The sequence below is a fragment of the Bos indicus genome, chromosome 2 (genome assembly GCF_029378745.1).
Source record: "Bos indicus isolate NIAB-ARS_2022 breed Sahiwal x Tharparkar chromosome 2, NIAB-ARS_B.indTharparkar_mat_pri_1.0, whole genome shotgun sequence".
Lineage (NCBI taxonomy): Eukaryota > Metazoa > Chordata > Mammalia > Artiodactyla > Bovidae > Bos > Bos indicus.
Genome location: NC_091761.1, coordinates 60794974 through 60820237, shown reverse-complemented (window position 1 = coordinate 60820237; position 25264 = coordinate 60794974). Strand labels below are relative to the sequence as shown.

At 42.8% G+C, this 25264-nt stretch overlaps 1 long non-coding RNA gene across 1 annotated transcript in view; it reads left to right on the top strand.

Moving 5' to 3' along the window:
• Positions 1 to 12974: 12974 nt before the first annotated feature.
• LOC139176415 (uncharacterized) overlaps positions 12975 to 25264 on the top strand; it is a 70614-nt gene continuing 58324 nt past the window's right edge. Inside the window, exons 1-2 of the long non-coding RNA XR_011560885.1 lie at positions 12975 to 13411; positions 18943 to 24323. This is a non-coding gene — a long non-coding RNA (uncharacterized lncRNA). The remainder of the gene's footprint in view (positions 13412 to 18942; positions 24324 to 25264) is intronic.

The following is a 25264-nucleotide window of genomic DNA, read 5'->3' as shown; positions in this document are numbered from 1 at the left end:
CTAAGGCTTCAGCAAGTTGTAATCTTTTGCAATAGTAACACCAAAGATCATCTATCACAGGTCACCCATGACAGATGTAATAATAATGAAGAAGTTTGAAATATTGTGAGAATTACTGAAATGTGACACAGAATAACAAAGTGAGCAATGATGTTAGAAAAGTGATGTCAATAGATTTGCTTGACACAGGGTTGCCATAAATCTTCAATTTGTAAAAAATTCAGTGTCTGTGAAGCACAATAAATGGAGGTATGCCTGTACACATATGTATGTGTAAAGTATGCACATACATGCACATTCATTTAATCAGGCCTATGAGGTAGGTTCTGGGTTTACTGTCCTTTTAAATATGAGGAAACTGAAGCACAATGCCCAGTCCCTCACAGCTGCCAAGTTCAGGAGCTGAGGTTTGAACTCAGCCCCTCATCCCTGAGACTGTGTCCAGGTCACACAGCGGTGAGTTTTCCTGGCAGCACAAAGTGACATGTTGATGGACTGCAAAGGGTTAACATTTGGGAGGTATGCTCTTAAAAACTTTAAAATAAGCTAGCTTACTGAATTGTGGCATGATGTGGAAACGACACGTGAAAGGCAGTTCTACAGCCCTCCAGAAACATCATCTGGTTTGGAAAACTTGTGTACTTGAGATGTTTATCTGAAGTTGGAGAAGCTTTGTACCGAGCAAGCAGTCAGTAAGCAGCCAGAGGCTTGTGGGCTGGGTCTCTGTTTCCCTCTCCTGGCCTGCTTGCGTGATCAGGTTCAGCTGACTCTCTTGTACACACACAACTGTAAGTAATCCTGAAAATCAGAGGCTATAAGTAGTTATGGCTGATCCAAAGTGTGAAGACCCCACATGGTGGGATGTGGTGGGGGGAGATCACAGCCGCGGGTGTGGGAGCACAGATGTAGGCTTGCTCATGGGCTTTCATCTCCGTGTCTTCCATCCATGGATGGCTGGCCCCCCAAAAGGGTCACAGGGAGATGCGGCAGAAAGAGGAAGTCACTGAGGATCTGACACTTGGGTCCATCCTTTGCTTTCCCATTGTCTCTCTGATCTAGAACAAACTATGTGACCTCTCTTTTCTTTGGTTTCCTCCTGTGCAAATTGATACTGGTTGACTAAATCATCTTTCCTTTTCTGTTTTTTAAAAAATACTTATTTATTCATTTGGCTGCACCAGGTCTTAGTTGCAGCATGTAGGGTCTTTGATCTTCGTTGTGGCCTTCAGACTCTTAGGTGTGGCACGTGGGATCTAGTTCCCCTATCAGGGATTGAACCCAGGCCCCCTGCATTGGGATCAAGGAGTCTTAGCCACTGGGCCACCAGGGAAGTCCTCCCTTTCTGTTGATGGGTCTCTGTGGAGGGTCTTCCATGTGGTAGGCACTGTGGGGTACAGGAGTCTGAAATGCAAGGCGTCTGGTGGTTCAGAGCTTGGTCTCTGGAGCCAGTCTTCATGAGCTTAAATCTCAGTGCAGCATCTGACAAACGGCTCCCTTGGCAAGTTAATTTCTCTCTCTAGGCCTCAGTTTCCTCATCTATAAAATAGGAATCATAAAAATAATAACCATCTTAATAAGTCAATGCTTATAAAGATTTAGAGCTAAGATTGTCTCATCCACACTCTGTGTTTACTAAATAATAAGCCCTCTCTGGCTTTCCCCCGCTATTTTGTATGTGTATCTTTCTGTTTTTTTAAAAGCCATTTCTGTCTGGCTTTAAAGAATTTACCCTGCTGTTGTGTGGTTGGGAAGACATATAGTGATAAAATTAGACATAATTGCTAAATCAATACTATCATATTTTAGGAGGTGATATGAGCTGAGGGGTCTCCAGGAGGACTAAGAGATTCAGATGACAGAGGGAAAAGGGCCCTGGGGTTCACTGTGTGCCAGGCACTCAGCTAAGGGCTTCACACACATTTCCTCTTGGTCTTTAAAATAATCCCAGGCAGTCAATCTTGTTTCCCCCATTTTCCAGCTGAGAAAACTGAGACTTTAGAGAGGTCAGGTTTGGCACTAAAATTTCTAAGTGACGAAGCCAGGATTCCCTGGGGGCTGTGAGTTCAGGAGGCGGCAGGTGGGCTGTCTGGAAGTGTTCTTGTGGTCAGAATAGTGACAGGACTGCAGTGGCCCAGACACGAGCTGGCTACTTGCCCCTCCCTTTTCAGAGTCCTCTGTGGTCTCAGGGGTCCCTTGACAGGTACCCTGCTGGAGTGCTCCTTTAGATTTTGCTCATTATTGTAGCAGTACTCATGTCAATATTTTATAGTCTGATTTGATTATACTTTATTCTCAAGGCCTTAAAAGAAGAGCATATTTTAAAAGATGAATAAATAAATGGTTGAGCTCTGTGTGTTGTTAACCACACTTAATGCTCATAGAGTTTTCCTTGAAGAGCAGGAATGATGCTCTCTGTTCTTGGATTTCTGAAATCAATTATGTTTTTGTTAATTGGATTTTGTTCCCCTTCTTTTGGCCTTCCTCTGACACAGAAAATAAAATCTGGGGGTTTGGGCTCTCCTTCTGATGGATGGCACCCAGGGGCAATACAAGCATTTTTCACTAGTCTCTGTTTTTCCAGAATTCTCCGAATGGCCATTTATAAGTCTAAGGGACCCAGGGTCAACTTCTATTTATGTGACAGATTCCTTATGTTGGTTTATTTCACCTCAAAAATCTAACCCCGTGGAAATATTTCAGGATGTTGACCTTTAAGCATTGTGGATAAAATCGTGCTTCTTCCCCATGCTTACCAGCAAAAACAACCACTGCAATTATAACCATAGCTGCTACTCACTGAATGTTTAATACATTCCAGGCACCCTGTGAAGGGCTTTTCATGCATACTCTCATTTACTTCTCCCAGTGACCCTGTGAGCCAGGTGATTTTTTAATCCTGTTTTACAGATGAGGAGACCAAGGCTTAGGGAAGGCAAAGAGCGTGCTTAGTGACACGTTTCTAGCTAGATATTGGTGACTAGTGAATTCCAACCTGGTCCTGCAATGTCAAATTCCTCAATGTTCTTTAAATGCAGATCTAGCAATGAATGGTCTTACCTTCTCCACCAGTCTTGGAGCACACTGTTGTGTGTTTGAGATTCACAAAGTAAAGCAAGCAGACCCATCAGCTCAGAGATGGGTCTTTGGCTAAACTTTGGAACACTTACTCCCAGAGCGAGCAAACCACGGTGCAGTGCCACACAGCCTGACCCGCTAAAGGGCCAGTGGGACTTGGGGCCTCACGTTTGACAGCTCGAGGGATCACCTGAAACCGTGGATTCCTACACGCTGCCTTCCTGCTCAGCCGCCCTTTTCAGGTGCCTGGTGTTCCAAGTAGGGTGATGGTTGACAGGGCCTCGTTTGCCTGAATTCCTTCATTTCAGAACAGAATGTCTATCATCCTGGGAAACCTTTCAGTCTTGGGCAAAATGAAACTAGTGCTCCTCCTCCTCTAAGGGAGAGTTCAAAATCACCAGCCTGGTCTTCGGCATCTCACTGTCAATCCCATCAGTCTACAGCTCTTTTGTGTCAGGAGCTCCGTCAGCGCCCAGCTTGCTGGCTAGAAGCTGCCTCCCGACAGAGACTGTCGCCCTGTCTAAACTCTGGTCAGGACTCCCTGAGTCCTCTTCTCCACTAGGCTTCAACCTTGGCCTGTAAAGACCTGAACAAACACTAACATGGTTTCTAACAGCTCAAGGCTGAATCCCTAGGATGACTCCTAGAAAATTTTCTCAGGCCCACCTGAGAAAATTCAAGGCTGCTAAAATAATTTACTTTTTGTTCCAGCCAACACCTGAAGATAGGGCCCCTGCCTCCCAGGCCCTGTGGGAGAGCGGGAGCCTGCCTATAATAAGCTCCAGTTAGCAAACCTAGATGGTTTCACATGGACCAACCCCCTTCTAGCTGGTTGTCATTTTCTTTATTGAATTCCCCCCATCCCCACCTCCAGCAACACTCTCCCTATTCACTCATCCTCCCTTTAAAATGCCCAGGCACCTCTGTACACATCAAAGTTGAGTTCAGTTCCTGCTGGACCCTTTTCCCTATTGCATTAGTTATTGCTGGTTAAAATCTGTCCTTACCATTCTAACTAGTGTCAGGCTTCGTTTGTCTTTGACACCTTCTATATCCTGTGTTGCCTCCACCTCTTCCCCTCTTCACCCCCTCCCATGCCCCCCTCATCTCCTTCCATGCCCCCATACGCACAGGATCTTCCCTCTGAGGTCCTGCTTAGTCCCCATGCACCTGCATTGCCTGCTTCACTCTACTCACCCACTTCCAGTTCTTGGTCATCTCCTTTTTTTGACGACCTGTATCACTTGGATGTGCTGCTTCTCCCTGGGGAAATAAGATATGCTATATCATATTTCTTTCCATGAAGAGATCTTGTTTCTGCTTCTGATTTGGGCCTCTTGAGGATAAGAACAATATCTCATGCTTCTTTGTGTACTCAGGCCTCAAGAAGGCTCGTACAATGGGCAGCCCAAAGTGGGTGTTGTCAGCGATGTTGTCGAATAAGCAACTGTCCAATCGTGGCATTACCTGTCTTCCCTTAGAAAACAATGGCTCTCCTTTTGAAAAACTCTCAGGCCACTGGGAGATATATGGTATATATTATTGCTTGGATGCACAGGGTAATGAAGCAGCTAAGAGTATAACCTTTGGAGTCCCATTGGCCTAGAATTCCTTGCTCTTAATTCACCTTTGGAAAAAATCATGGGCAAGTTTATTTCATAATTTATGAAACAAGCATATCACGTTCCTCACTGGGTGATTGTGATCATGAGCACTACATGTCATAACAGTACCTACCACATAGTAAGTACCAGTAAATGGAATCAGTGAAAACAATACACCAATCACACAAAACATACCATGGATAGAGTTAAACAAGTGTAGGGTTGAAGGGGAAGAAAGGAAAGGGATGAAACAATATGGAGCAAACCAGGTGCCAGGAGCTTTGAGTCAGGGATCTGGAAAGACTTCTTGGGTGGCAAAAGGAGAGAAAAAAAAATGCTTTTTACTTATCGATCTTCTATCTTGTGCACTGCATTTCATTGACTTCTCAGAACAGTGCTGTAAGACATTTATTTACCCCATAATTTATAGTATTGACACTTTTCTGTGGTCGCAGAGTTTATAAGAGGCAAAGCTGAGATGGACCTGAAACTATCTTACTCCAGATTCATGTTTTCCTCATGTTACCAACCCCTGCCTTACCCAGTTACAAGTGTGTGTGCTTGCGTTGGGTGGGTTCATTAAAAACTTTGAACCTTCTTGGGAGCTAACAATCGTTGCTCTATCTGCTCTGATTAAAAATATGTGGGACTGGGTTAAGACACTGGCTTTATCTGTAAAGTTCCTCTAACCTGTCTTGAATATATTGGCTTGGCAAATATAGGATATCTTGGACTGTAAGGAATAGAAATCCTACCTAAAGTAGTTTAAACAATGAGGAAGTGTACTGTTTCTTGTACTAGAGGACAGGAAATAGGGCAGGCTCCAGGCACAGTACCTAAAAGCCTTGGGACTGCAGCTCTGTCCCCTGCTTACCCTTGTCTGTGTATAGGCTCTGTCCTCAGGAGGGCTTCCCTAACAGACCAGACAAGTGCCTTCTTTGTTCTTTGTGAGTGAGATAAAACTCATTTCCTCGGTTATGAACTAAGTATTCCTCTCTTCAATCAATTTGGATTGTGGATCCAACCCTGGCCCAATAGCAGCCAATAGGGGAAATACTCTATTCTGATTGGCTCAAGTCAAGGTACCTGAACCAATCATTGGCAAGAAGGATAGGATAACTGTGATTGGCTGATACTAATAGGACTCATAACTATAGTCATGGTTGGTCCTTAGATGATCAGGGGAGAGGACTGAAATTCTTAATATGTTACATCTCCTACATCAATAAGGATGGATGCTTTCTATAAAAAGCAGTAAGTCTATTTGTTTTAGACTACCTGATTATCAATCTTATCAATATCAGTACCCAGCTGTAATGTGGGTTTTCCTAAGAAGAAGAAAGGGAGCATAGATCCTGGGTAGGCAGTCCACAGTGACTGCTTAGTCTGTTATGTGTCTAACTGAATATTAGGCTTAATGGACAGTGAAGGTAATCTCCCACCCTGTTTTTCTAATCTTGACAGCTCTATACCAGTGGCCTAAGCAATTAAGCAATCTTACTTTTAACCTGCACTGTTAAGATTAGTCTTCTCTAAAATGTGAGCATACATGTGACATGTGACTTGACCTAGCCCAAGTTCAACTCCCTGCTGTGTAGGGACCTGATAGCAAGTCAGCCTAAGCTGCATCTCTGTTTAGTGCCAGGGCAGAATACAACTCTGCTGACCACACAGATAGAGTGAGGGAACCTAGACTCTGCAGAGAGGGACCTCCCACCCCAAGTGGAAGCTTTAAAAGTCCTTAACCAGTCTTTTCTTCAGTTTACTCAGTTTGTACAAATCCTGACTAATTGGGAACATAGGCAGCTTAAACCAGCTTACAGATCTGATTACAGAAGATTTTAAGAGATGTGCAGTTATAACATTTTCAAGTGTGGGCAGTAACTCAAATTAGATTATAGAGAGATGTCTTGTAAAGCCCCTAATATGTATATAGATAAAGATGATTTGTAATGAGCTTATCAATTATTTGTATTTAATTCCTTGCTATGAAAGTGCTTCTGGTGGCTTAACACCTGGTGTTCTGCCAATTACTTTAACCTTTTCCCCCAGAAATCTTGTTTGCACTATTGATTTGGACTATCTATACAGACTCTGAAATAATAAGGTTTTGGCCTATTCCTGATTTTACAAAGAAGATTGAAATCTTATGTGTTCATCAGGTTGATTTTTTATTGGACACACAAAAGGGTGTTTGGTCTTTGGGTGCCAGTTATTTGCAGTCAGCTGAAAAGATTTATTTTTTTGCTTTTTTTTTTTTTAAGGGACTATGTGGAAACTTGATCCCTAGACAATCTTAAATGGAAGTGCAGAGGGGCAGTTTGCATACACTGAATGTGAATAGTCAAATCAATCCAGGGAAATGAACTGTCTCTAGGCTGGCAGGGTGGCCAAGTTAAAGGAGCGCAGGATCACTAGAATACCTGTGTTCTGTTCCTTGCTTAATACTAGTTGGCTGTGTGACCTTGGACAAGTCATTTAACTTCTCTGAGCCTTAGTTCGTCCAGGGTTTCACTACTCCTGCAATGGCAAACACTCCTAGTCACAGGTGCAAGACAGAAAACACATGTGGTTAGAGAGGACTTGGGGAAAAAACAACAATGAAACAGCCGACAGAACGCCAACTTCAGTGTGATGGTAGGGGGCAGTCGGGGATGGTGGGGACTGAAGCGGAACACAGCCTTGTGGGACAGCCTACTAGTCAACTTCAAGCCGAATACAGATCTCATATGACCAGATCTTCTGAGTTTTTTGAGTTGAAAAAATCCAGATTTTTATATAAATTCTTTCAGTTTTTAAGTATACTGCGTGTAACAATAAACCTGTGTGAACTGCCATGCTGAACACCATGCGGTTTCCCCGTCATTCAACATGGGGGTGCTAATTTGCAACTTTCAGACAAGAAGAACTCAGAAATCCATTGCAGGTGCAGAGTGCAATGGCCTTCTGAGTATCATGTAGATCACTCCTTAGAGTCACACCAGCGTCAAGGCAGAAGAGGTCTTAGAGGGTTTCTGGTTTGCCTCTCATGTCCCATCCCTGGCAGTTGTTACCTAACCTCTGTTTAGGTTGTCCACAAGCCAAACTGTCTGGAAAGGGACCCTGTTTGAAGTTCTTTCTTGCATTGAAAAGAAACCCCTCACTCACCAATTTGTCTTCTTGGTTCTAATTCTGTCATCTGGAGCAACACAGAGGACATCTTTGTCTCTTGAGGCTCTAGACCTCTATAAGCCACCCATCCCGCAACACAAGTCAGAGAACAGCTTCTTGGGCAGTCAGGGCTTTGAAAGGTCTTAGAGCACAGAACCCTGGATAAATTAGAGATGTTTTGTGAAAAAGAATTCAGTTGGCACCCCTTCTAGCATTCCTTGTGCTGAGGTTAAGTTTCCCACATTTGGGGAGGGGGTTGCTGGGTGGTGTGGACTGGAAAGCCACATAGCCTGTTAGGAGGTTTGAAGGATGTAGGGTCTCTTTCAGAGGGTCACCACTGGGGGCTCTTTGTTCTGTAGGAGGGTCAATCTGGGAGTATCATTCTGTCCTCGAAGGGTTGTCCTGTGACCTGTGTCCAGTTCTCACCTTACTATAACTTTTACACACTTTCTCTGCACATGGGGCTGACCTGGAATCACTTTCTTCTGCAGCTGCTTCCCAGGCTTTGTGATAGGAGAGCAGAGGAGGGCTTTGGGTGGGTTGGACAGGGGTGGGCAAGTGTCTGCTGTTTGCCTCTGCAGGCGTCCAGTTCAGGGGCCGCTGGGAGCCTGTAACTGGATGTGGGGCAGATCATAAAGAGAGGCAGAAAGGCTCAACTGCTCTTCAGAGCTGTTCTGTGAGGGGTGAAATGCTTCTTTCGAAATGTGACTGCATTATTGTAGAGTCTTCATGACATATTGTGCGGATAAGCTTTCACATGCTCTGTGATTCAACCCATAAGTCCAGAACAGGGAAATTAACTAGGTGTAATAAATAATATAGAATCTGGTGAATATTTAGGATCTGGTAATGATGATAAATCAGGTTTGAAATGCTCCTTGAGGAGACTGTGAGATTCTAAGAAATGAAGCCAGGAAGATTGATTAGAACCTATTGCTGTTCAGAAAATCTACTGCAAAAAAATACAGGGAGGTATTGCTAGGCTAATAAGAAAGGCGAATACAATCCACCTTTGCCTCTAAAAACCAAATGGGAGTAATCAGCAAATGTCATTGCTCTTAGGGGTGAATGGACAAGGGAGCAAGAGTCACCCCATGATGTGGGGGTGGAGAGGGTTGTTGATTTGATCTGTGACAGCAAAGAGAGAACACATTAGATTTTCTCTATGGTCCTTACTTTCTTTAAAGCCTTATTTATTTATTCATTTATTTGTTTGCTTATTTATCTCCCCAATTTTAAAGGAAAAGCCCTATTGAAGAAATAAAAGTTATGTTTCTAAGGGTTTGTGCCACCAAATCTTGTTCTTTTTAGGGAGTCCCATACTTGGTTTTCAGCTCTTTCTGTAAAGTTTCATATCCTACATTGTGTACAGCTGTACCATGATGAGTTTACATTTCATGTTCTGATGATGAATCACACTATTCTCCCAAAATTTGGCTCCACTTATTGGGTGAATTTAGCAGTAACATAAAATAACCCTTTTGGAAGTTATCTTGGGAGAGAGTACCCCTAAAACTGTGGTAGTAAAAAGAAGAAAAACCTAGACTGTGAATGGAGGAAACGAAGACTTGGGGAAGAGCGATAGCTGATAGTCAGCAGACCAGGGGTGATTGGTGCTGTAGCAGGAAGACAATGGACTTGGATCAGATTCAGCTGTGTGACTGTGGGCAAATTGCTTAACTCCTCTGAGCCTCAGTTTCCATGTGGATGAAATGGAGGAGAACACATCTGTATCTCATGGAAATTAAAGGAGAAAATGTGTATCCAAGCCTAGTGCTCAGTGTGGCACAGACTCATTCCCATCTCCCGACTGGGCGGTCTTCTGTTTTTATATATTCCCGATTCAGTCCCTTGCATGTATTGAACACTTGATATTTGCTGGTTAATGTACAGAGTCAGGCAGTCAGAGGGCTTCCTGGGTAGTGCTATGATAAAGAATCTGCCTGCCAGTGCAGAAGATATAAGAGATGCAGTTTCAATTCCTGAGTCTGAAAGATCCCCTGGAGGAGAAAATGGCAACCCATTCCAATATTCTTGCTGGGAGAATCCCATGGACTGAGGAGCCTGGCAGGCTACCATCCATGGGGCTGCAAAGAGTCGGACATGACCAAGCGACTGAGCACACACAGGCATTCAGCATCTTCCAAAATCCAGGAGGCAGACAACCTGCCTCAACGCTGCTCTTTGATCTCTCATTGGGAACCTGGGGTAAACAGTGGAGCCTGGATGAGCACCACACTATGGGGAAAGTGTCTGGTGTGAGACAGACCCTTGCTCTTCTCCCAGGCACATGTATGCACAAGCATCACATGCTGGGAGGACCTCGGTCAGGGCAGGTTCCAGTTCCTTCCCTTCCTTCTGCCCCAGCTTCCTAGAGTCAAGAGAGGTGATGGTTCCAAATGAAAGACTAGTAATGTAAAAAGTTTTCTTAAAAGGGAGAAGAACAAATTTATATCTCATGGGAATTAAAAGGGAAAATGTGTGACAGTGACTCATTTTCTGTCATTTCAATATGAAGTGTGGATAGAAATGTCAATTCTGTGTAAATAAATTATTTGATTAGACAGGACATCAGTGTGCCCAGTGGTTAGACTTGCCAAGAGATCCAAGGCAAGCTGGTAAGGGTTTCCCTCATTTACTGGGCAATAAATAATGCAGAAGCTCATCAGATTTGTCTGCTGACAGATTTGAAAGAATTTGATCCCCTAAAGCTAGGGAAGTGGTAAAAAAGAAAAAATATTGCCACAAAGCTGGTTTCACTGCTTGAGAAATCTGAAGCTGCAAAAACCATGCTGAAATCATATTACAGATCTGTCTTCAGCTGGAGAAGGAAATTGAAAGTTAAAGAGAAGCTTCCCTCTCAGATTTGACTGTATTATTCATCAGCTTTCATACTGGGCGGTCTGTTTAAAGATTGGCCCATTAAGACTATTGTGCATTAACAAGGTCCTTCACCAATGGGCCATCCGTCCTGTGACTCCATTGTTTGACAGGAAGTGGATCATCCTAAAAAGAAGTCTCTGGGTGAACAGTGGTGTGTCACTGCTAGGCTTTCTAAAAATATGCGTGCTGTCTTCAATTGGCTGCAAATTGTAGCTGATTGAGGACTAGAGGTATTTTATGACAGATAAATATGCAGTTAAGATGTCCCTACTATCCCTGAAAGGGGACAAACAACTGCCTTTGGAATATGAATCCCCATATCACAGCCCTAAAATATTTCTACTAGCTACTTCTTTGAGGTATGAAAGGATGAAACTGCAATCATTTATTAACATTGAATTAATTTCATTGCTTAGACTAGCTCTCCCCTCACCCCCACCCTGCCCCTCATCCCTTCCTCTTTCTTTCCTCCCTTCCTACAAATACATGTCAGGCAAACTTCTAGACTCAGGAGACACATCATTAAATACCACAGAAAAATTTCCTACCCTTGTACTGTGGTGCTTGAATCCCTCTGTGCATACATGTGAGCATGTGTGTGTGTGTTGTGTGTGTATATAGGAGGAATCAGATACTAAGGCAGATAAATATATGTGTGTTTATGTATACATAATTGTACAGTCTTTTTGCCATTCAGAAGCTGATCCTGTGACCAGTTGCGTGTGTTAAGTCACTTCAATCATGGCCAACTCTTTGCGACCCCATGGACTGTAGCCCACAAGTCTCCTCTGTCCATGAGATTCACCAGGAGAAAATACTGGAGTGGGATGCCACGCCCTCCTCCAGGGGATCTTCCTGACCCAGGGATTGAACCCACATTTCTTATGTCTCCTGCATTGGCAGGTGGATTCTTTATCACTCATGCTACCTGGGAAGCCCAGATATTAGAAAAGTTAGCAGAGGCATTTAAGACTCCAGAGATTTTTCCAGAAGCTCCCCACTACCTCACAGAGTGGTAAAAGGGGTCAGATTACAAAGTGTCTGCTGTTTGATTCCATGAGTGTGATCTTGGGCCACCTGTGAGTGGGAGACTCAGATGGTAGCCTGGGACAGGAGGCAGCTGTTACTCAAGCTCCTGGGGAACTGAAGGGCCCCCAGGGGACAGGCAGGTCTTCCATATCAAGAAGATTGTAGGGTTTCATTTGACTAGCTCCTTGAGGCTCAGCCTCACCTTGGTTTGGGTCGGTGGTTCTCAAGATGGGGGCCAGGCTAGGGTCCACCACTCTGTATCAGGATCACTTGGTACGCTGGATATCTATTGCTGGGGAATTTTTTTTCCCATGAGAAAGTTATTTTTATTTCCATTTCATAGATGAAGCAACCGAGGTCCAAAGAAGTTAACCAAGTTTATAGTAGTGAATGACAGAGCCAGATGTTTTTAACAAGTTATTTTTATGTTTTAGTCCATTATACATGAGGATAAGCTTTTGATCCTTTCTCCCTGGCAAGAACCAGGAGAATTCACCTGGTGTTCAGTCAGCTTGGGCTTCTATAGCAAAATGCCATAGACTGGATGGCTTAAACAATAAGCACTTATTTCGCACAGTCAAGTATAAGATCAGGGTGCCAGCAGAGTTTGTTCTAGACTCCTTTGGGTTGTACAGTGCTTAATTCTCAATGTATCCTCACATGGCTGAAAAAAGACTAGTTATGTTTCTGGCCTCTTTTTATGTAAGGGTGCTAATCCCATTCGTGAGAATTCTGCCCTCATGACCTTATCACCTCCAGAAGAGCCACTTCCAAATCCCATCACACTGGGGACTCAGTTTCAACATGTGAATATTTGGGGGCCACTAACAGTGGTTGTATTCATTTTCTATCATTGTATAACAAAGTACCACAAATTTAGCAGCTTCAGAAAACCTGCATTTGTCATCTTACAGTTTCTGTGAGTCAGGAGTCCGGGCAGGGCTCAGCTGGATCCTCTTCTTGGTTTCAGACTTACTTTACTTAGTATAATAATTTCTAGTAGCATTCATGTTGTTTCAAATGGGATTATTTCATTCTTTTTTTAATGGCTGAGTAACACTCCATTAGGAGAAGGTGATGGCACCCCACTCCAGTACTCTTGCCTGGAAAATCCCATGGATGGAGGAGACTGGTAGGCTGCAGTCCATGGGGTCACGAAGAGTCGGACACGACTGAGCGACTTCACTTTCACTTTTCACTTTCATGCATTGGAGAAGGAAATGACAACCCACTCCAGTGTTCTTGCTTGGAGAATCTCAGGGACGGCAGAGCCTGGTGGGCTGCCGTCTATGGGGTCGCACAGAGTTGGACACGACTGAAGTGACTTAGCAGCAGCAGCAGCAGCAGCAGCAACACTCCATTGGTATTTTTGTACCACATCTTTTTTATATTTGTTTGTTGATGGACATTAAGATTGTTTCCATGTCTTGGCTATCATGAGTAGTGATGCTGTGAACATAGGAGTGCATCTACCTTCTTGAATAGTTTTGTCTGGATATGTGCCTAGGAATGGGATTACTGGATCATATGGCAATTCTATTTTTAGGTTTTTGAGGAGCCTCTGTACTGTTTTCCATAGTGGCTGCATCACTCAGCTTGGTTTCTCATGAGGCTGCAATCAAGATGTTGACTTCCAGGCTGTGAAAGAATCCACATCTAAGTTCACTCAGGTAAGTGTGGTTGTCAGGCTAAGGGTCACAACTTCTTGCTGATGGAGACCAGAGGCTGCCTCAGCTCCTGGAAGCCACTGGCAGTTCTTTGACACTAGGGCTTTGCCTACATGTCCACTTCCATCATCAAGCCAGCAATGAACGTCTCTAGAGCAAGTCTTCAATCCAGTCTTCACATAACGTATTCATCTCTGTCGTATTCTACTGGCTGAGAATTAAGTCACCGGTCCTGCCCACCCTAAGATTACACAAAATTGTGAATACCAAGAAGAAGGGGTCAGGGGAACCACATCTAGTTTGCTTGTTCTAAATGCAGTTTGCTTGTTCTAAATGCAGTTTGCTGAGCTCACCTGGAGATGACCCAATCAGAATTTCTGGGGTGGCACCCAGGAATCTGCATTGCAGTGACTCCCAGGCACTTCCTGGTTGGAGAAGCCACACTGAGCAGCAGGGGCACCTGGCATTCCTTCTTGCTAGCGCTCCTAAGGCTCCTCCAAGCCAGGCCTAGTACTGGTTTGTTGTTTTTCAGTCACTCCATTACGTCCAACTCTTTGCAACCCCATGGACTATAACCCACCAGGCTCCTCTCTCCATGAGATTCTCCAGGCAAGAATACTGGAGTCGGTTGCCATGCCCTCCATAGCAGAATACTACTCAGCAATATCGAGAACAAATCATTGATACACAACTTGGACAAACAGCCAGGGCATTATTCTTGAGCAAAAAAACACAGGCAATCCCAAGAAGCTACTATTGTGGAGTCCATTTATATAACAATCAGAACATGATGATAGTTGAAATGGAAGACAGATTTAGTGGTTGTTAGGTATTAGGGGAGATGGATATGGTCATAAAGGATGAGGGATCCTTTGGTGTTGGAGTTGTACATTTTCTTTACTGTCATGATGGACATGTGAATCTACATAGGATGAAATTGGACACACACAACACGTGTACACCCGTGGAGGATTCATGCTGATGTATGGCAAAACCAATACAATATTGTAAAGTAATTAGCCTCCAATTAAAATAAATAAATTTATATTAAAAGAAAGAAATTGTACACACACAAAAATGAGTACAAGTAAAACTGGGAAATTGTACTAAGACTGGTGGATTACTTGACTGTCAATATCCTGGTTGTGATAGTAGAGTGTAATTTTGCAAAATGTTACTTTTGGGAGAAGCTTTGAAATGTTTCCAGGGATCTCTCTATAGTATTCCTTACAATGCACGTGAATCTACAATTACTGCAATAAGTTTTTTAATTAATAAAAACTTATTAATAAATAAATAAATAAATTTTATTAGTAAAAACTAATTAATAAGTCCAGGGGCCTGGACTTCAACTTTCTCATCTCATTTATGCTGTCCCTCGTATCTGAAAGAGATCTTTGTTAAGAGTTATTTTTCTTCTTTCTTCTTTTACAGTTCCCTTGGGGAGGAAGTCTTAGTTTCATTTAAGTTATTCTCTTCTTTTTATAGGAATCTTCCTCCTTAGGTGACTGTCACTTTGGGCAAGAGCTTTGACCAGAGAAAACCTAAAAGCTGAGTTATGGAGTTCCTTGGTGTGAAGTGGAGAGGGCATGAGTAGAATCCAGCCTCTTCTTATTCTAGGGTCACACCTGTAAATGCAGTAAATCAGAAGCAAAGTCAAGATGCCAAAGGCATGCTCCAGCATAGCTTTCCCTCACCTGTTGTTGTTCAGTTGTTAAGTTGTGTCCAACTCTTTGCAGCTTCATGGACTGCAGCATGCCAGGCTCCTCTGTCCTCCACTATCTCCAGAGTTTGCTCAAATTCATATCCACTGAATCAGCGATGCTATCTAACCATCTCGTCCTTTGCCACGCTCTCTTCCTTTTGACTTCCGTCCTTCCTAGCATCAGGGTTTTCCCCCAGTATATTGGCTCTTCACATCAGATGGCCAAAGGATTTCAGCTTCAGCTTCAGCATCAGCATCAGTCCTTCCAGTGAATATTCAGGGTTGATTTCCTTCAGGATTGACTTTAGGTTTCATCCTAAACCAGGAGACTCTCGAGTCTTCTGCAGCACCACAGTTTGAAAGCATCAATTCTCTGGCTCTCAGCCTTCTTTATGGTCTAACTCTCACATCTTCATGCTGAAGAATTGATGCTTTTGAATTGTGGTGCTGGAGAAGACTCTTGAGAGTCCCTTGGACTGCAAGGAGATCCAACCAGTCCATTCTAAAGGAGATCAGCCCTGGGATTTCTTTGGAAGGAATGATGCTAAAGCTGAAACTCCAGTACTTTGGCCACCTTGTGTGAAGAGTTGACTCATTGGAAAAGACTCTGATGCTGGGAGGGATTGGGGGCAGAAGGAGAAGGGGACGACAGAGGATGAGATGGCTGGATGGCATCACCGACTCGATGGACGTGAGTCTGAGTGAACTCCGGGAGTTGTTGATGGACAGGGAGGCCTGGCGTGCTGCGATTCATGGGGTCGCAAAGAGTTAGACATGACTGAGTGACTGAACTGAACTGACTGGAAAAGCATGGCTTTCACTATACAGACTTTTGTCAGCAAAGTGATGCCTCTCCTTTTTCATACACCGTCTAGTGTTGTAATAACTTTCCTTCAAAGGAGAAAGCATGTTTAAATTTCACAGCTGCAGTCACTGTGACTGTCTGCAGTGAGTTTTGGAGCCCAAGAAAATAAAATCTGTCACTGCTTCTACTTTTTGTCCTTCTATTTGCATGAAGTGATGAGACCAGATGCCATGATCTTAGTTTTTTAAATGTTGAGTTTAAAAGTCACATTTTTCATTCTCCTCTATCACCCTCATCAAGAGGTTGTTTAGTTCCTCTTCACTCTCTGCTGTTAGAGTGGTATAATCTGTGTATCTGAGGTTGTTGATATTTCTCCTGGAAATCTTGATTCCAGATTGTTATTCATCCAGCCCAGCATTTTGCATGATGTACTCTACATGGAAGTTAAATAAGAAGGGTGACATATTGTTGTATTCCTTTCCAAATTTTGAACGAGTCCATTGTCACAGTTCCAGTTCTAACTGTTGCTTCTTGACCCACATACAGGTTTCTCAGGAGACAAGTAAGGTGGTCTGGTACTCCCATCTCTTTAAGAATTTCCCACAGTTTGTTGCGATTCACAAAGTCAAAGGCTTTAGCATAGTCAATGAAGCAGAAGTAGATGTTTGTCTGAAATTGCCTTGCTTTCTCAGTGATCCAATGACTGTTGGCAATTTGATTTCTGGTTCCTCTGCTTTTTCTAAATGCAACTTGTATATCAGTAAGTTCTCAATTCACATAATGCTGAAGCCTAGCTTGAAGGATTTGGAGCATAATCTTGCTAGCATGTGAAATAAACACAAACTTTACTAATTTGAACATTTTTTGGCATTGTCCTGGATTGGGATTGGAATGAAAACCAACCAGTCTTATGTGCCACTGCTGAGTTTTCCAAATTTTCTGGCATATTGAGTGCAGCCCTTTTACAGCATCATATTTTAGGATTTGAAATAGCTCAGCTGCAATTCCATCACCTCCAATACCTTTGTTTATAGCAATGCTTCCTAATGCCCATTTGACTTCACACTCCAGGATGTCCAACTCGAGGTGAGTGGTCACATCATCATGGTTATGTGTGTCATTAAGAGTTTTTTTGTATCATTCTTCTGTGTATTCATGCCACCTTTTAAATCTCTTCTGCATCTGTTATATCCTTACTGTTAAACTGTCGTTTATCATGCTCATCCTTGCATAAAATGTTTCCTCCTATGATAACTCCAGTTTTCTTGAAGAAATCTCTAGTCTTTCCCATTCTGTTGTTTTCCTCCATTTCTTTGCATTGTTCATTTAAGAAGGCCTTATCTCTCCTTGCTATTCTCTGGGACTCTGTATTCAGTTGGGAATGTCTTTCCCTTTCTCCCTTGCCTTTCACTTCTCTTCTTTTCTCAGCTATTTGTAAAGCCTACTCAGGCAACCACTTTCTTGTTGTTTAGTCCCTAAGTGATGTCTGACTCTTTGTGACCCCATGGACTGTAGCCCCCCAGGCTCCTCTGTCCATGGGATTTCCCAGGCAAGAATACTAGAGTGGGTTGTCATTTCCTCTCCCTGAGATCTTCCCGATCCAGGTATCAAACTGGCATCTCCTGCATTGGCAGGTGAATTCTTTACCACTGAGCCACCATGGAAAACTGAAAACCACTTTGCCTTCCTGCATTTCTTTTTCTTTGGGATGGTTTTGGTTATTGCCTCCTGTACAATGTTATGAACCTCTGTCCATAGTTCTTCAGGTACTCTGTCTGTTGTATCTAATCTCTTGAATCTATTTGTCACCTCCATTGTATAATCGTAAGGGATTTGATTTAGGTCGTACCTGGATGACCTAGTGGTTTTCCCTACTTTCTTCTATTTAAGCCTAAATTTTTCAATAAGGAGCTCATGACCTAAGCCAAGTCAGCTCCAGGTCTTGTTTTTGCTGAGTGTATAGAGCTTCTCCATCTTCAGCTGCAAAGGTTTGATTTTGGTATTGGCCATCTGATGATGTCCATGGATAGAGTCATCTCTTGAGTTGTTGGAAAAGAGTTTTTGCTATGACCAGCATGTTTTCTCAACAAAATTCTGTTAGCCTTTGCCCTGCTTCATTTTGTTATCCAAGGCCAAACTTGCCTGCTACTCCAGGTATCTCTTGATTTGCTCCTTTTGCATTTCAGTCCCTTATGATGAAAAGGACATTTTTTTCAGGGGTTAGTTCTAGAAGGTATTGTAGGTCTTCATAGAACTGGTGAACTTCAGCTTCTTCAGCATCAATGGGTGGGGCATAGACTTGTATTACTGTAATGTTGAATGGTTTGCCTTGGAAATGAACCAAGATCATTCTGTTGTTTTTGATGTTGCATCCCAGTACTGCATTTTGGATTCCTTTGTTGACTCTGAGGGCTATTCCATTTCTTCCAAGGGATTCTTGCCCACAGTAGTAGATATAATGGTCATCTGAATTAAAATCACCCATTCTTTTCCATTTTAGTTCACTGATTCTTAAGATGTCAATATTCAATCTCACCATCTCCTACTTGACCACATCCAATTTACCTTGATTCATGGACCTAAAATTCCAGATTTTTATGCAGTATTGTTCTTTACAGCATTGGACTTTAGTTTCACCACTAGACACATCCACAACTGAACATTGTTTCCACTTTGGCTCAGCCACTTCATTCTTTCTGGAACTATTAGTAATTGCCCTCTACTCAGTAGCATATTACTGTGATACTGAATGGTTTGCCTTGGAAATGAACAGAGATCATTCTGTTCATGTTTTTGAGATTGCATCCAAGTACTGCATTTCAGACTCCTTTGTTGACCATGATGGCTACTCCATTTCTTCTGAGGGATTCCTGCCCGCAGTAGTAGATATAATGGTCATCTGAATTAAATTCACCCATTCCAGTCCATTTTAGTTCACTGATTCCTAGAATGTTGACGTTCAGTCTTGCCATCTCCTGTTTGATCACTTCCAATTTGCCTTGATTCATGGACCTAACATTCCAGGTTCCTATGCAGGAGGACCTAGAGGAGCTATCCCATGTTTAAGGTCAGGAAGGGCGGCGGTGAGGAGATACCCCTCGTCCAAGGTAAGGAGCAATGGCTGCGCTTTGCTGGAGCAACTGTGAAGAGATACCCCAGGCCCAAGGTAAGAGAAACCCAAGTAAGAAGGTAGGTGTTGCAAGAGGGCATCAGAGGGCAAACACACTGAAACCATACTCACAGAAAAGTAGTCAATCTAATCACACTAGGACCACAGCCTTGTCTAACTCAATGAAACTAAGCCATGTCCTTGGGGCAACCCAAGATGGGCGGGTCATGGTGGAGAGATCTGACAGAATGTGGTCCACTGGAGAAGGGAATGGCAAACCACTTCAGTATTCTTGCCTTGAGAACCCCATTAACAGTATGAAAAGGCAAAATGATAGGATACTGAAAGAGAAACTCCTCAGGTCAGTAGGTGCCCAATATGCTACTGGAGATCAGTGGAGAAATAACTCCAGAAAGAATGAAGGGATGGAGCCAAAGCAAAAACAATACCCAGCTGTGGATGTGACTGGTGATAGAAGCAAGGTCCGATGCTGTAAAGAGCAATATTGTATAGGAACCTGGAATGTCAGGTCCATGAATCAAGGCAAATTGGAAGTGGTCAAACAAGAGATGGCAAGAGTGAATGTCGACATTCTAGGAATCAGCGAACTGAAATGGACGGGAATGGGTGAATTTAACTCACATAACCATTATATCTACTACTGCGGGCAGGAATCCCTCAGAAGAAATGGAGTAGCCATCATGGTCAACAAAAGAGTCCAAAATTCAGTACTGGGATGCAATCTCAAAAACAACAGAATGATCTCTGTTTGTCTCCAAGGCAAACCATTCAATATCACAGTAATCCAAGTCTATGCCCCAACCAGTAATGCTGAAGAAGCTGAAGTTGAATGGTTCTATGAAGACCTACAAGACCTTTTAGAACTAACACCCAAAAAAGATGTCCTTTTCATGATAGGTGACTGGAATGCAAAAGTAGGAAGTCAAGAAACACCTGGAGTAATGGGCAAATTTGGCCTTGGAATACAGAATGAAGCAGGGCAAAGACTAATAGAGTTTTGCCAAGAAAATGCACTGGTCATAACAAGCACCCTCTTCCAACAACACAAGAGAAGACTCTATACATGGACATCACCAGATGGTCAACACCGAAATCAGATTGATTATATTCTTTGCAGCTAAAGATGGAGAAGCTCTATACAGTCAGCAAAAACAAGACCAGGAGCTGACTGTGGCTCAGACCATGAACTCCTCATTGCCAGAGTCAGACTTAAATTGAAGAAAGTAGGGAAAACTGCTAGATCATTCAGGTATGACCTAAATCAAATCCCTTATGATATCACAGTGGAAGTGAGAAATAGATTTAAGGGCCTAGACCTGATAGATAGAGTGCCTGATGAACTATGGAATGAGGTTCATGACATTGTACAGGAGACAGGGATCAAGACCATCCCCATGGGAAAAAAATGCAAAAAAGCAAAATGGCTATCTGGGGAGGCCTTACAAATAGCTGTGAAAAGAAGAGAAGTGAAAAGCAAAGGAGAAAAGGAAAGATATAAACATCTGAATGCAGAGTTCCAAAGAACAGCAAGAAGAGATAAGAAAGCCTTCTTCAGCAATCAATGCAAAGAAATAGAGGAAAACAACAGAATGGGAAAGACTAGGGATCTCTTAAAGAAAATCAGAGATACCAAAGGAACATTTCATGCAAAGATGAGCTCGATAAAGGACAGAAATGGTATGGACCTAACAGAAGCAGAAGATATTAAGAAGAGATGGCAAGAATACACAGAAGAACTGTACAAAAAAGATCTTCACGACCCAGATAATCACGATGGTGTGATCACTCACCTAGAGCCAGACATCCTGGAATGTGAAGTCAAGTGGGCCTTAGAAAGCATCACTACGAACAAAGCTAGTGGAGATGATGGAATTCCAGTTGAGCTATTTCAAATCCTGAAAGATGATGCTGTGAAAGTGCTGCACCCAATATGCAGCAAATTTGGAAAACTCAGCAGTGGCCACAGGACTGGAATAGGTCAGTTTTCATTCCAATCCCAAAGAAAGGCAATGCCAAAGAATGCTCAAACTACTGCACAATTGCACTCATCTCACATGCTAGTAAAGTAATGCTAAAAAATCTCCAAGCCAGGCTTCAGCAAAACATGAACTGTGAACTTCCAGATGTTCAAGCTGGTTTTCGAAAAGGCAGAGGAACCAGAGATCAAATTGCCAACATCTGCTGGATCATGGAAAAAGCAAGAGAGTTCCAGATAAACATCTATTTCTGCTTTATTGACTATGCCAAAGCCTTTGACTGTGTGGATCACAATAAACTGTGGAAAATTCTGAAAGAGATGGGAATACCAGACCACCTGACCTGCCTTTTGAGAAACCTGTATGCAGGTCAGGAAGCAACAGTTAGAACTGGACGTGGAACAACAGACTGGTTCCAAATAGGAAAAGGAGTACGTCAAGGCTATATATTGTCACCTGCTTATTTAACTTCTATGCAGAGTACATCATGAGAAACGCTAGGCTGGATGAAGCACAAGCTGGAATCAAGTTTGCCGGGAGAAATATCAATAACCTCAGATATGCAGATGACACCACCTTTATGGCAGAAAGTGAAGAGGAACTAAAAAGCCTCTTGATGAGAGTGAAAGAGGAGAGTGAAAAGTTGGCTTAAAGCTCAACATTCAGAAAACGAAGATCATGGCATCTGGTCCCATCACTTCATGGGAAATAGATGGGGAAACAGTGGAAACAGTGGCTGACTTTATTTTTTGGCCTCAAAATCACAGCAGATGGTGATTGCAGCCATGAAATTAAGAGATGCTTACTCCTTGGAAGGAAACTTATGACCAACCTAGATAGCATATTGAAAAGCAGAGCCATTACTCTGCCAACAAAGGTCCGTCTAGTCAAGGCTATGGTTTTTCCTGTGGTCATGTATGGATGTGAGAGTTGGACTGAAGAAAGAAAGCTGAGCGCCGAAGAATTGATGCTTTTGAACTATGGTGTTGGAGAAAACTCTTGAGCTCTTGAGAGTGCCTTGGACTGCAAGGAAATCCAACCAATCCATTCTAAAGGAGCTCAGTCCTGGATGTTCATTGGAAGGACTGATGCTGAAGCTGAAACTCCAGTACTTTGGCCACCTCATGCGAAGAGTTGACTCATTGGAAAAGACTCTGATGCTGGGAGGGATTGGGGGCAGGAGGAGAAGGGGACGACAGAGGATGAGATGGCTGGATGGCATCACTGACTCAATGGACATGAGTCTGAGTGAACTCTGGGAGTTGGTGATGGACAGGGAGGCCTGGCGTGCTACGATTCATGGGGTCTCAAAGAGTCGGACACCACTGAGCGACTGAACTGAACTGAACAGTAGCATATTGCCTACCTTTTGACCTGGGAACTCATCTTCTGGTATCATATCTTTTTGCCTTTTCATACTGTACATAGGGTTCTTGTGGCAAGAATACTAGAATGGGTTCCATTTCCTCCTTCAGTGGACCATGTTTTGTTAGAACTCTTCACAATGACTTGTATATCTTGAGTAGCCCTGCACAGCATGGCTCATTGCTTCATTGAGTTATGCAAGGCTCTTTTCCACCCACTACCCACTGACAAATTAGAACCTTGCATCCTTATCATGAGAGATTCACTTCTACTATAGCATCATCCTACTGTGAGGCTCTAAGGTTAGTGGCATTGTTTTCAATCTCACTAGTTAGATCAGGAAATTGTGGAGCAGCAATCTGTCCTATTTATGTCTCTACCTTCTAGCACAGGGCTGACCAATAAATATTTTTGAATAAATGAATGAACAAATGCTAAGCCTGACTTTATTACCATCCAGTTTCATTTGGAGGAGTCAAGTAGGAAGACACAGTGGTTCTCTGAGAAGATGTTACATTGCTGTTCCTGTCAGCATTCATTTCTCAAGCAGGAATCAGTGTCAATATGATATAATATAGATATAGATATTTTTCTGCCTGATTTGCATTTTAGGGGTATGTTCTGGTTGAGCAGTTCTAACATGTTAAGAGGAATCTTGGGCTAGGTTAGAGGAAGAGGTAGACTTAGCCTTTTGGTTCATGGCAAGTTGTTCCCCCTTGTTTTTTAATATTGGAAAAAGTGCTCTATAATAAAATTGGAGCACGGATTGGAGCAGGAGTCCTTGTTTAACTTGTGTCCTCACCATTCTACTCAGGTCCACTTTGCCTCCCCACCCCTTTTTCCGAACTATCATCTAAGATATTTTGCACTTTCTTTCTGATTGATAGATTGAAACTGCTCCTCGTCTGATCTTCTCTGTAAAGCCATTTCTGCTTGCAACAAATCACTTCATTCCTTCACAATTTCAAGTTTCACTTTATGAATTCTGGAATAAAATACTTTTGAGTAAAGAATATCAACAGAAATATCAAACAGCCTATTATATAGAGGAAGGAGGGTGATTTGGGGGGCCCCTAAGAGTGTGTGCTGCAAACATCAGAGTTTAGATCAATGGCTAGATTAGGCTTGTGTCTTATCTGTGAGCAATCCATCTAACTAGGCAATTGCACCCTGTGTGTTTTGGCCTCAGCAGGAGAGTAGGCCACTGGGGCTCTTTACTTTGATGACCACTAGAACGAATGCTACTGTGGGCTATCAAGTTGGTCTTGGGGAACCAGCTTCTAGCTTAAAAGGTACCCTTAGGGGATGAGGAGGGAATATACTTGTTTGCCTTCTAGATTTATGGAGAGTACTGTTAATATTATAGTAGAATGGTGATGGTAGAGCCTATGGTTGAAATGTTTGGAACCAGAGACACAGAGAGGGCAGTTGCTGGGCCCCAGTGGGGGGCAGAAAAGAGAGCTGGCTCGAGTTTCAGATCTGTAAGAAAACACTGTCATCTGAATCAACACCATATCTTACACATACATGTGTAAGTTATGTAAAATCTCAGCATCCAGAATCATTAAAATAGGTATATGAAGCTTTTGCAGTCTCTTTTGAAAATATCCAAGGGTGGAGAGGGGAGAAAATCTGGCCAGAAAATCTTAAAATTGTTTTTTTTTTTTTAATGTTGAAAAATTTTATTGAAACATAGTTGATTTTCAATGTTATGTTAATTTCTGCTGTACTGCAAACTGATTCAGTTATACACACATATATTCATTTCATATTCCTTTCTATTAGGACTTCCCTGGTGGCTCAGATGGTAAAGTGTCTGCCTACAATGCAGAAGACCCAGTTTCGATCCCTGTGTCAGGAAGATCCTCTGGAGAAGGAAATGGCAACCCACTCTAGTACTCTTGCCTGGAAAATCCCATGGACGGAGGAATCTGGTAAGCTACAGTCTATAGAGTCACAAAGAGTCGGACACGACTGAGTGATTTTCTTTATCTTTATTTCTTTCTTTCTATTATGGTTTATCACATAATATTGAATATAGTTCCTGTGCTATACCATAGGTGTTTATCCATTCTATATAATAGTTTGCATCTGCTAATCCCAAACTCACAGTCTTCCCCTTCCTGACCTTTCCTACCCCTTGACAACCACAGTTCTGTTCTCTGTGTCTGTGAATCTGTTTCTGCTTTGTAGGTATGTTCATTTTTGTCATACTTTGGAGAAGGCAACGGCAACCCACTCCAGTACTCTTGCCTGGAAAATCCCATGGATGGAGGAGCCTGGTAGGCTGCAGTCCATGGGGTCGCTAAGAGTCAGACATGACTGAGCGACTTCACTTTCACTTTTCACTTTCCTGCATTGGAGAAGGAAATGGCAACCCACTCCAGTGTTCTTGCCTGGAGAATCCCAGGGACGGGGGCGCCTGGTGGGCTGCCGTCTATGGGGTCGCATGGAGTCGGACACGACTGAAGCGACTTAGCAGACTCCACATATACATGATATCATATGGTATTTGCCTTTCTTTGTGTGACTTAATTTCACTTAGTATGGTAACCTCTAGGTCCACCCATGTTGCTGCAAATTGTCCAGAAAATTTTGTTCTTTTCTTTCTGTAAATTCCCACAGGCTTCTTGTGACACTCAACCTGAAGAAGTTTTCTTTCCACTAGTCTCTCTGGGGACTGTCTGTCTAGCGAGCCTCTCTTTACAGGGCACGGTTTGCGATGTAAGACAGAAGGGGGAAAGATTGCAACTTGGACAATTTAAAATTATGTTTTATCTTTATGACAAATACTTTGCTGTATTTCAAGGGTGTGTAGACTACTGCTATGATTAATATACTAGAAGTCTGTTCAGTGGGTCACTGAATTCATAGA